Genomic DNA, 8,164 nt, shown 5'->3' on the forward strand with positions numbered 1-8,164 from the left:
ACAGTCAAAGTTACGAAATGAAACAACTACACACTGACGTAATTGTTTTCTATATCGATTTTGTTTCAACGTAACAGAAACTGTTACGGTAACTGCTACTGTAACTGGTAAGAAGTGCCGCAAATCAAAATGTTGGAGGGGGGGGGGGGGGGGGAGCGCAAAACTTATAGTCCGCCCTAGGTCGCTACGCCTCTGTCGTAATGCCTGTCAGATCTACACCAATGGCAGGTTAAGCCAAGCTAGGAAGATCTGCACAGGTTAGGGGTCACACAAAATGTGGAAATTGTTGAGGCACTATAGGGTGCCCCAAAAATAGTCAACATTATTTTTTGCTTATATGAAAGTCTAAAATGTAGAGTACTGCATGGCCTAAAGACTAACGAAGCCTTCCCTTAACGGACTGGAATAAGGCAGGGTTGCCTACTTTCACCAGTCCTTTTCCTCCTGGCTATAGACTGGATTTTGAAAAAAATAATCGTTATACATTGGACACTATGGAACAAGCTGGATAACCAGCCTTTCTCTTTCACACACAACAGCTATTGAAAGATATTGTATATATCTGAGCCTAACATCCACAGAGGAAAAAGTTCTCAAGCAGCTTTAACATTGGTCGACGAAGCCCCTAAAAGAAGTGGATGAAGTCATCTAACTTGAAAGAATTGTTGATAAACAGGGTGGTACAGAAGCAGACATAAACATAAGGACGGACAAGGCAAGAGCAGTATTCAACCAAGTAAAATGTTTGGAGTTTTGGAGATTTAAACTGTGGAATAAAAATTAGGGTCTCCAACACACTGATGAACCTGTTTTACTCTATGGAACTGAGACATGGAAAATAAGTACCACAAATAAGAAGAAAATAAAATCATATATAAACACATGCCTCAGAAAGATCGTGCGAATAGAATGACCGAAATCCATCAGAAATAAGATTATATGGCAACGGACAAATAAACTGCCAGCTGACAAAGAGATCATTCAGATAAACTGGAGATGGATTGGCCACACATTCAGCAAGCTTGTATCCAGCATGACAAGGCAGGTCCTCACCTGGAATCAGCTGGTACAAAGAAAAAGAGGCCGACCAAGAAAGACCTGGAAGAAGACACCTAGAAGATTGTAGGCCTACACAACTGGGGAGAGTTAAAGAAACTTGCCCAGGACAGAGATGTCTTTAAGTTCTTGTCAGTGGCCTATGCCAAAGGTGGGGCCACAGGCAACCTTACCTAATATAATTTATATATATATATATATATATATATATATATATATATATATATATATATATATATATATATATATATTGTGTTGCTGTTGTTGTTTTTTTTCGAAATATTTTATTTTTTAATTCGTGTTGATTTGCGCATTCTAATGTAAATGATACAAAGAATGCAAACATTGATTTCTTCCTATTCTCAAATTTAAAGATCTGCCAAAGGTTTCCTAGAGTAAATGTATACACTTAACGAATTAAATACTATGATAGCTATGATTTCATATCATAATATAAAAAAAATAACCTTGTTTTTCTAGGTTGCAATATTCTGATTTTTGGCATCAATCAAGAGCGCAATCAACTTTAGTGTGTTGCATTTTTTTTTTCTGGAAGGATTTACTAAAAGAAAAAATGTTTTGGGCTTTATTAAATAGTGATTAAACTAATAAAATATTGTACAACTTTAATGTGTTTTCTTTTGATTAGAATTGGTCTTCGGTGGTAGCGAAAAAAAGTGATCATGTAATCTTATCTTTAGCATGATCATATCACATTTTTTTATATAATTGTGTCACGTGTCTATCTAATACATAAAAATGAAATAAACGTTTTTTAAAATACTTTTATTTTCTAATTTAAAACAAATACAGAAACATTCCACTCCATTTGGGTGGATATTTACACGGTAGATAGATTGGCGTACAAAGTATAGTAAATAAATAGCGTAATAAGTAAATGAATACAAAAGATACATTGAATTTAAAGCTTGTGGGTTAAAAAATTGGACATAGGCTGGTTTGGAAAATTTTTGCCAACAAAAGTGGTGAAAGAGTATAACGTATAGAAGAATAGTCGAAAACAGAGCTGGTTTACATGGATTTCATCCCATTTTGTGCAATAAACATAGTAAATACCAAAGAAAAATAAATAAGCACTAGAGTAGTCACACACACATTTGTTGTTTTACAAAGATTTCATTTACATTAAATTTTGTACAATAGTGAATTGCAAAAACAGAAAAATAAGTGTATGAATAATTATTCGAAACTGATGCTGGGGCGGGTGGTGAGTTCGTTGGAACAGCTAAAATGAAAATATGGGGTTATCATGTATGAGGATGATGTGGGTAGGTAGGTGGGGGAGGTAGAGGTGTGTGAAATAAACTATGTGGCTCTATATCAGGGGTCTCCAAACTACGGCCCGCCGGCCGGATGCGGCCCGCAAGGTCCTCTCATCCGGCCCTCGGAGATCTTTTGTCCACGGATAAAATGTCTGTTAGAGGTGGCTGAGGAACTTTTCCCAGAAAATTCAAAACAATTTGAAAATGTAGCTTTGGGTGCAAATACCCTTGCATACCTTGTTGCAGACATGGGTGAACACGTCGTGACTCAAATAGCGAAAAATGCAAGCACGTTTCACTATTTTTTAATTGCAAAGGATAAGTCGCTGTACAGCTGTTTCACCTCTCAACTGCTTGTGTTCATTATTGGTGTGGATGAAGAAATGAACATACCACAAGAGCTGGCTTCCCTACATAATATGTATGGCACTAATACCGGAGAGGATATATTCAATGATTTAATAAAACATTTGCTGATTATAACTTGGACTGGACTAACCTCAGTTGATTGATGATGAGGAAAATTACATTAGTGGCATAAAGAAAGGCTTGGTTGGACAAGCGAATGAGAAAAAAACATTACACAACCAATGCTCCTGCACTTATTTATTCATCAGCAAGGTTAGAGTGCTAAATATATGGACATTAGCAGTGTACTGAATCCTGTGGTGAAGATGGCGAATTTAATAAGGTCACATGGGCTCAACCATAGATGTAGAATACGTGAAGAATAACTTGACAGTGTTTCAGATTTTTTTTTCTCTGGGGGGAGGGGGGAAGGCGGCACTTGATATTTGTATATATTCTATATAAATTATAAATTTTAGTGGGGGGGGAGGGGGGGGGGCGGGAAGGTGGACGTTTTTTTCGGGGGGGGGGGGGGAAGGGGGGCTGCTCCATAACACCGAAGATATGCCTTGAAGAAACTCTGGCCCCCGAATTGATATTTGATAGTCAATGCGGCCCTTGGTCTGAAAAGATTTAGTATAAAACAACACACCCTGCTGGTAATATTTAATTTTTATGTTGCAAAAAATTTCTTATACTTTCGAACCAGGTGGTCTTAAGGTAGACGAAGTGGGGTCCATCTGTATTTGTGACCATGGTATGAAGGCAAAGTGTGGCAAAGTGTGGTTAGCACCATGTCATAGTGTTTATATTTCCCCCAGTGGCGTAGCGAGGTCGGGTGTCACCCGGTGCGGCACTTAATGGTGTCACCCCCCCCCCAGAGGCGTAGCGACCCTTCCCGGGGACAAACTTTCAATTTTCGATTTGCACCCCTCCTTCATTTAAACTTTCGATAAACAGATGGCGTTGTCGGATGGTGTAGCACACAAATGATTACCCGAAAATCCACCAGTCTAGTCTGTTAGACGTCAATGAGTCCACCCAGCTCTCATGGGTAGCTTATACAGATATGGAAAAATCAGTGGCGTAGCCAGGGGGGGGGGGGGGGGGGGTGCGGACCGCACCGTGTGACACCATTTAGGGGGGTGACACCCAGGCAAAAATTAGCAACATATATAGAGAAAAATGATAATTACACTTAATTAAGTGATTAATTCTAGTGTTAAATAGTCTTTTAAGAGGTGCAAATCGAACGTTTGAGGGTGTGTGCAAATCGAAAGTATGAGGAGGGGGGGGGGGGGTGCAAATCGAAAGTTTGAATGAAGGAGGGGTGCAAATCGAAAATTGAAAGTTTGTCCCCGGGAAGGGTCGCTACACCTCTGGGGGTGGGGGGTGACACCATTAAGTGCCGCACTTATTTTATTGAAAAATTACGACCATTGTCCTATTTTAACATGTTAAGCGACTTTCCCATAATCATTTAATATTTTCAGGAGTCCCGAACTATAACCTACTATCCACACTTGAAGCAGGTGTTGTCTACTGCTTAAAAAAGAGGCTCTAATGAATGAATCAGTTATGTGAAATAAAGCGAGACTCCAATTGTACTTTATAAGCAATTTTATATTTATGTCAAATGTTATGGTATGTTGCATTCTCATCCAAGTTTATCATCTGCTTTAATTTCAAAACCGTTTGGGTGAAATTGTATTGTCCAGTTTGCACATACGAGGTATATTGTCAAGCTGTTAATTAATAGAGTTAAAATAAAGCTTGTTCTAAAGATGAAGAACTTTAGTTTATTTAATTTTAATTAAAACTATCTATCTAAAACAATTTTTACCTACTAACACATCATAAAGAACATACTCTGTAAGTTACAGTATAAATCTAAACTAAAACACTTTTAAAAAGTTTGGCTTTCTGGATCCAAAGTCCTGATAAGATGAATAAACGGTAATAAACCTCAAGTGGGGCAGTTTACTAGCATGAATTCTTATTGCAGTGTTCAGAAAGTTCATTGTCAGTTTTTGATTCGGCAGCCTTTACTTTTTCAGTCCCTGCAATGTCAGTCTTCCCTATGTCATCCTCTGTCATGTCATTTTTCACTATGTCAGCCTTTGTCATGTCAATCTTCCCTATGTCATCCTCTATCATGTCATTCTTCACTATGTCAGCCTTTGTCATGTCATTCTTCTCTATGTCGGCCTTTGTCATGTCAGTTTTCCCTATATCAGCCTCTAACATGTTAGTCTCTGTCATGTCAGTTTATGTCATTTCAGTATTCATTATCTCAGCATCTATCATGACAGTCTTCTCTACCTCAGTCCTTACTGGGTCAGCCTCTGTGATGTCAGTCTTCACTATGTCTTTCTTCACTACATTAGTCAGCACTATGACAGTTTTTGTCATGTTAGTTTGCACTATATCAGTTTCCACCATGTACATTTTCGACACGTCAGTTGCTGCCTTGGATTTCAATGCATTCAAAGATCTTCGAGTTCTCGAAATGTTTTTCGGCGCTGAAACTTCAATATCGACCTTAGTGCCGTAAACATAGGTAAACAACCCGGTAAGTTGGAATTCGTAATTTGTTTCATCTGTGAGCTCGCTTATGATCATTTCAGATTGTGGGTATGCTTTTTTCAAGTCGGCCCAAAGCCACGGTTTAGAGTTTTGCGCCACCTGCTGTTTTAGTGCCTTATAAAAGGCATTTTGCCAATCACCTAATTTGTAATCGAAAGTCGTTTTTTTTTGCACTTCCACGATGTTCAAAATGATAATTTGTAGTTGGGCTATTTATACCGTCGCCCCATCTAAGGTGTCCTCCAAACTGCGTCGAAAATTTAGCCCGCACAGTTACGTTGTACGGTATCGAGATGCGTGTTCTATAGAAAAGTAATTTCCATTGTAATTCGCTTCTAGCAGGTACGGTAACTGTTGAACTAGATGTGAAAGTGGATGATGAACTGTTGTTTGTACCCTGAACTTCTATTTGCGTATTTTCATAAATAAATTTGTAGTTTAACTGAGGAACAAAATGTTTGAAAGGCGATGATATTTCTACTCTAAACTCATGAGCATTTTTCCATGAATTCGTTGTTGTGTGGGTCACCGTTTGTGATGCTGTATGACTGGCCGTTATTGTCGAAGTTAGAGGTTCAGTGTTGGCGTTGGTAATTTTTTTCTCTCTAACTGTTTCAACGTCAATAATTTCTCTATTCATTTCACCAAATTTCTCGTTCATTTTTTCGAATGACCAGTCAATGTAATCGATTGTAAGTCTTTTGTCGTGCTTATTACCTTCACAACCTTCAAATAGAACAGTTTCCCACCTGTGACCTTTTCTTACAAAATCCTCACCGACATAAGTACTTCGACACCCGTGGCACAAATCATACCCTAGGTAGTGGGCCAGATAAGACAACGGGAAAAGAGTTTTATCCATAATCAATGTTATGACACTGTCTATGCCATCCAATGTATCTATCTTATCCATCATGGAGCAACATCAAAACTCAGTCAGACATTCTGCTTCATGGAACGCCTTTCTGTATACACCAGCAAGATGATAGCCTGCTTTACATTCGCAAGGTCCTTTCTTCTGATAACAATTAGTGATATCAAGCTCCTCGCAATGTTTGTAGCGGTGTGGGTGGTCAGACGGCTTTGCGCAGAAACCTTCTTCAATGTGGTACAAAGACTCCTCTTCTTGTTTATAGAAAGTATTATCAATGAAATCAAACCAATGTCCAGTATACATATAGCCGGAGTATTCCCTTTTTGTTTCGGCTATTTTAGACGTTCTACGTATGCCTGTTAGAAAATGACCCTCGGGGCACAACGCCCAGCCCATGTTGTTGAAACTATCCCACCAGTTTTGTACAACCACTTGTTGATGAGAGGGACTCCACCTTGCTGAGCCAGGTCGGCAAACGCCACTTTTAAACCGAGTCAAACCTGAGTCGTGTATCCATCCCATCTCTATACCAGACATGTATAGATTGTTTTTTCTCTCACATTCAACAAGCACTTCCATTTTTGCTGCATGTGAGGAATCAAAGATAGCAAGATTAGCATTTGGTCAAACAGAAGGCAGATAATGTAGAACTTAGAAAATAGCCATTGTTCAAGCAGTGGAGAATAAATAGGAACCAATGAGATACAAGATGACTGCACATGTGTGACCATCAGCTGAGCCACCAGGTGTAAGGAATTAGTTAAAATTAGGAGTTGGTTAATGGAATGCGGAGCGGACGTTCGATTATTAGAAGAAGTTGGAGATAAATATTCTTAGAAGATAGTAAAGTTGGACTAGGAGATAATTTAGAATATAGTTTGAGATAGTAGTGTATAGGACAGGGGAGTTAGATTAGAACTAGGAATACATTGACATGTGTAAAAGGAAAGGTGGGGTAAAAGTTACAATTCGGTCTATTTGTTATATTTTCCCCTTTAGAGTAAATTTATATCAGTAAGACTAAAACAAATGCAACAATTATATAAGCGGATGAACAATGTATGTGTGTTAAATAATGTTACGATCGTTTGTACTAATTTGTATGCAGATACCAGCAATGAGACTTTTTTGTAAGCAAGTGGTGTGTCGATTTCCTTCGGTTAAAAGCCTATTTGAGACCACTAGACTAATTTTTTACTTGAAACGAGGGAAGAAGAGACATGAATGTAGATCTAGTTATGTGTTTTTATACATGTTTTCTTTCTGTTGGTTTATGTTTTTTGATGTTAGTATTTTGAACATAAGTCTGATTACGTTTATGAGATTTACTGAATCTATAACGTGTTTTACATCCAGGCCCAATGGTTTTGAATTTTAATAAAGTTTAAAAATATTTCGTTAGGGCAATTGGGTCAACTTGCCCTTGTGACTTTTAGCCCCACCTTCCCCTATATAAACTGCAATGTATCCTGAGCGTAGCCTAGCGTTATTGATTAAGACTGCTAACCCGAAAGTCTCGAGTTCGAATCCGGGTCACTGAGGTCATTGAAACAGATAATACCCGCATATGCATAGTCATAATAAAACTTACCCTCCCACGACACTAGGTAACCATTTACCACAAGAATTGTGGCAACAGCCACTGCTATTTGAAGCAACATCTTGAAATCTGTAGATTAAAAAACAAAACAAAAACATTTGTCAAATCACCCCTGTCACTGCCCTTTACTATTATCCCTGTCATGAATTCCTGCTAAAATAAAATTTGGAATACAATAAATAAAACAAATCTCCTTCCAATCACATAGTAAGTATCCTACTCTCAAAATCTATTCATGAAAAATGAACAATATGCGACTTAGTTATTGAGAAGTTTTGTTTTAAGAGCTCCATACAAAAAGTGCACATTTCTATAATATTGTATTTTGATATCCTATGAACTCCTAAAAATTAGTCATTGTGGTGTCCGTTACCAAGTGTTTGACTAAAAATAATCCTCTATTATAGTCAAGAAAGT

The 8,164-nt window shown here is 38.0% G+C and overlaps 1 long non-coding RNA gene across 1 annotated transcript in view; it reads left to right on the plus strand.

Annotated features, from left to right (window-relative positions):
• The window catches only part of LOC131942584 (uncharacterized), a 3,871-nt gene extending 2,202 nt beyond the window's left edge, over positions 1–1,669 (plus strand). Inside the window, exon 5 of the long non-coding RNA XR_009386780.1 lies at positions 1,537–1,669. This is a non-coding gene — a long non-coding RNA (uncharacterized LOC131942584). The remainder of the gene's footprint in view (positions 1–1,536) is intronic.
• Positions 1,670–8,164: the final 6,495 nt, after the last annotated feature.

This window comes from Physella acuta, unplaced genomic scaffold (genome assembly GCF_028476545.2).
Source record: "Physella acuta isolate Inbredline_101_S28 unplaced genomic scaffold, ASM2847654v3 ptg000412l, whole genome shotgun sequence".
Taxonomy (NCBI): domain Eukaryota; kingdom Metazoa; phylum Mollusca; class Gastropoda; family Physidae; genus Physella; species Physella acuta.